The sequence below is a fragment of the Acomys minous genome (assembly GCF_964271855.1).
Source record: "Acomys minous genome assembly, chromosome: 9".
In the NCBI taxonomy this organism is placed as follows: Eukaryota; Metazoa; Chordata; class Mammalia; order Rodentia; family Muridae; genus Acomys; species Acomys minous.
This window is the reverse complement of record NC_140490.1, coordinates 59,261,408-59,266,221: the sequence shown is the minus strand read 5'-3', so window position 1 is coordinate 59,266,221 and position 4,814 is coordinate 59,261,408.

Genomic DNA, 4,814 nt, shown 5'->3' with positions numbered 1-4,814 from the left:
CTCTGTGGTGCTTAGACCGGGAGGAGCTTCCAGGAGTCCAACCGGCCACCCCTGGGGCGGGGGGAGTCCTCCAAAAGGACATACGGGACAGAATTGTAGGAGACAGGGGTCTTTCTGGAGAGAGCGACTCGCTTAGGAAGTTCCACTGGCAGGGCTGCCCGCTGAGAAAGAATGCACCACAATGCTCCCAACTGAAAAATAGTGTCTAGAATTAAGAGTTGTAAGTTGGTTCCAGGCACACTGTTCTGCCCACAACAGGGGAGAAAGACTAAGCCTTTTACAGGGCTCTAGAAAGTCACCAAAGCCCCATGTGAAGCAGAGACAGTCAGTAGCTGGCAACAGGCGTTCCTTCTCCGGACGTCACTGACCCTGCTGTCCGTTGCTTCCCTTCCCGGAGAGAGACTGGGGATATTCAGACCGCAGTTGTCACTGCAGAAACTCGCTGGGCAAAGAAGTGCCCCCCCCCCATTAACCAATAGTCCTGCTGAGGCACTCCTGTACCTGTCCCCACACCTCGCTGGACTCGTGTCCCTTCTGAAGCTGTCCGCTCTTCCCAACATCCCCCAGGACCTCCGGAAGTCCTCTCTTCAAGACACCCCATCTTTAGGGTAGGGTTTGCTGGGAACAATCAGGTCTTCAGTCCCCTGCTGCCCAAGTAGCCTGGCTTGGTGAGGCTGGCCTGCACTTTGAGCCTGACATTCCTGAGCGCTGAAGAAAGTGTTTTTGTATTAACAGTACTTGCTTAAAGAGATCTGGAAGTAAAAGTGGATGGCAGACTAACAAGTCACTGCTGGAAAGCCACTGGTTAGAACACATTATCTTTTATGTCCTAGAGAACATTAATCACTTTTATATACTTCATCTTAATACTTAAAAAAAATAGAAAGAAAGAAAGATTGTATGGGTCTGCAGTGGTGGCTCACAAATGTAATTCAAGTAACCCAGGCATCTCTCTCTCTCTCTCTCTCTCTCTCTCTCTCTCTCTCTCTCTCTCTCTCACACACACACACACACACACACACACACACACACACACTCAGAAAAAGCATAAACACCAAGTTCCCTCCGTGCCTGTTCTTTTTGAAATAAATTCTTACTTTCTCTGTCTTAGTCTCTGCCTTAGTCTTTGAATCAACCCCCCCCCCTAATTTTACACTGATTATTGAGTAGAATAATTTTTGGTATATATGCATTCCACAGAAACATTTAGGACCTGTATTTCTAGCCTTTAAAAATATGATAAATTTGACAAGAACAAAGTGTTTCCTTCTAAAGAGAGTATGGACTTTTAGAGACCAACACTGATGTGTCCATTAAAACAAACCCTTTGGAAGGCAGCTAGCAGGACTTGCTAAAAAAAAAAAACTGAAAATATGTATAGCTTATGTCCCAACAACCCCTCCAGGGAGTATGTTTCCCAATTCTAGGATAGTGCCTCTGTGTGCACACTGAGAGATGTGTACGGAAGGGAATGATAAACTACTGGCTCCTAAGCATAGGGACCTACTATATGGATGCAAAAGTGAATCAACTCCAACTCTGAATGCAACAATGCCGACCTGCCAGGCAAGATGTGCCCGCTAATACAACAGTGGCTTGTATCATGGGTAGGGGAGCAGCATGTCAGACCTGCTGCTGTAGGTAGGGTACTATCAACCTGGCCCAAAAGTTCGTTATTGGGGAGATCACTGGCCTTGGGACAGGTGACACTTGTATTACTAAAGGATCATGTTGTCAAATTGCCTTATACATATTATGGTCATAGCTGGAGACTTTGGTTAGAGAGCTCCCTTTCTGCGGTGGGTCATGGTTAGCGCAGAGACTCATAATTGGTCTAAGTGCCACGCATAAGTAGCTGTGAGTGCTCATCCTTATAAGTCTCCCCCCATCTAAGGCTCAGAGACCACCACAGAAAAGGGGGCAGAAAGAACACAAGTTGGTGGGTGGGGATTTGAGGGGAGGAGCCATGAATTGCTGCCTTCTGGACATGGCTGCTGCACACATCAGCTCACAGCAGCTGTGGGTTCTGGGCCCCAGAGCAATGCTTGGAACCGAAAGGTGTTTTCTGATTTTGGAGCCTTTTGAATTTTCAGGTATGCACGTAGACATTACCAGGCCAACCAACCCTAATCTGAAACCCAAAATGAGTCAAAAATCTGCAACTTTTGGGAAAGCATCTCAAATGAAGTTGAGCATTTAAAGCAAGAATTCAAAAGCTCTCTGCTGCTTTTAAGGGCAGTGACAAGGTATACATACGGTAACAGGTGTGAACACCTTTGAGGGCCTGTGTTACATAAATGTCGGTAACAGACGCACACAGGATGTGGAGTGGTTTCGGGTTATAAGTCAAGCTGATTGGCTGGTTTGGTGCTGGGAGCTACATAATAGAATGTGAAAACGGAGAGCAAACAGGAGCTCTCTGGGTCACCTGCCCCACATCCAAGCCAGGTTTACAATTACCGAGTTGTATCCAAGGCGGAGCTTTGCTCACGGGAGCTTTTGGAACCAGATACTTCAATCCGATCCATAGGAGTAAATAGCGGGCTTGTGCACAAGTCTGCATGAAATTCAAAGCCTGTATTTTGGGAGGGGAGCTTAGATATCCAGTTTAACTTCTTCTGTGCTTGTTTTACTTTTTTCTTCAAGTTTTTCCTTTCCCCTTTATCTTTTCGGAGTTAAGAGAAAGAAAACACAAAGGTTGGGAGCCTTTCCTCCTGCTAACCCTAAGTGACCTGTACATTTGGCAACAGACTGCGCAACAGCAGGGACCTCAGGGTTGGGAACAGTTTTCAGGCACTGACCCTTATGGGTCTCAGCAGCCCAAGGGCTCAGGGAGGGGGTCATTACCCTTTGACAGAGGAGGAAGCTGGGGGTAGGAGCCTCCAGAGCAGAGATATAGCCCCAAACCAAGGACCTCCGAGGACGTCTGCAATGCAGACTGTTCACCCATTATCCTCATCGGCCTCTGTCCCCAGAATATTGACCTTCCTTTCACTGTCCCAAAACACGAAGTGTCTTCATGTCCAGGGCCACACTCAGAGCTGGCATCATCGAGTGGCCTTCCTCCATTGCCTAAACTATGGCTTCCTATCCATTCTTCCCACCAGCGCTTCTCAAATTCAGCGGGCTTGTGAATCTTCCATGACTTTAATACAAAGTAAATTGTGATATAGTGTGCCTGAATGGAGCCTGAGCTGTACTGCGGACGGCCCAGGTGGAGGGGGGGTGGGGGTGGGGGCGGGGCCAGAGTACATTGGTCATCTATAAACTGCTCTGTGTAGGTAGCATGGCTGACCACGGCAGAGCCTCCACGTGGTTGGGAAGGTGCCAGGGGATGCTGTTGAGCCTGTGCTGGTTTATAGTCACCGTGAAGTCACCATCAGATTTATCTGGCGAAAATGGACAAGGGCTTGCTTCAGCCACGTTGTCCATGTTTGTGTCACCTGGTATGCTCCCTGGCTACCTGCTGAATGAGTGAGCCAGTGGCACGGAGGACTGAGTGAGAAGAGAGAATCAGCCTGGCCACTCGTCCCCTTCCAGTAATGGGACACTGGGAAAAATTTCACAACCTATTGTCTGCCTCCAGTTTCATTGGAGACGCGAGGCCTATATATTGAACCACCTTGAAAAAGCACAGTGTTCATGGTCACTTGTCATTCAGTGTTCGGTGGGGGGTGGCCTGGGTCATCATAGAGTGAGCACAAATGGCTAACCTGAGATGTCAGACCTCAACCTTATCTAGCAGAGTCCCACATCTACTCATGACCTAGATCACAGATTTCACCTCTGGTTGCCTTAGGGGTGTTAGCATAAATGTAAATAGATTGTTTTTATTTTGATACTATTTTTTATTTTTTAATTTAATTTTAATTTTATTAATTTATTCAGATTACAACTCAATTGTTATCCCATCACTTGTATCCTCCCATTCCTCCCTCCCTCCAGCTTTCACCCTATTGAGACTTTCATTTATATATGCTACAATAAAACAAACACAAAGTTAGGGTTGGTCAGGTATGGTGGTGCATGTCTTCATTCAGGAGAAAAAAAGCAAGCAGATCTCTGAGTTTGAGGCCAACCTGTTCTACATCGTGAGTTCCAGGCCAGCCAGGCCTACATATTTTTCAGGAGAATTATAGTTATGAAAAGCTTAAAATTTCTGCGAAAAGTAAACCTAAACCCAAAGAAGTAAAGTTCCCATGATCACAATTGGATTGGAGACATCAGTATGAAACATCAGTATGACTTACATTTCTCTTTCTACAGTCATATAGCCACCCCACAGTGCTTTGAGAAGAACTGTTTTATTAGGAGCCTTTCCTGTGCCTCATACTAGTTACGTTTTGTGTTTTGCTTTGCTTTTTCAACTTGATTCAAGCTAGAGTCATTTAGGAAAGAGAGAACCTCGATTGAGATTGGCCTGTGGGCAAGTCTATGGGTTCTTTCTTGATTAATGATTGATGTGCAAGGGGCCAGCCCACCATGTGTGGTACCACCCCTGGGCAGGTGGTCCTAGGTTACATAGAGAAAGCATCATGTGTGGTACCACCCCTGGGCAGGTGGTGCTCGGTTACATAGAGAAAGCACCATGTGTGGTACCACCCCCTCGGCAGGTGGTCCTCAGTTACATAGAGAACACACCATGTGTGGTACCACCCCTGGGCAGGTGGTCCTCGGTTACATAAAGAACACATATTGAACAAACCATGGGGAATGATGCTTGCTTCGGTTCCTGCTCTGACTTCTCTTCATGGTGCATCACAACTGTAAGCTGAAATCAACTCCTGCCCAAGTTGCCTTTGGTCACAGTGTTT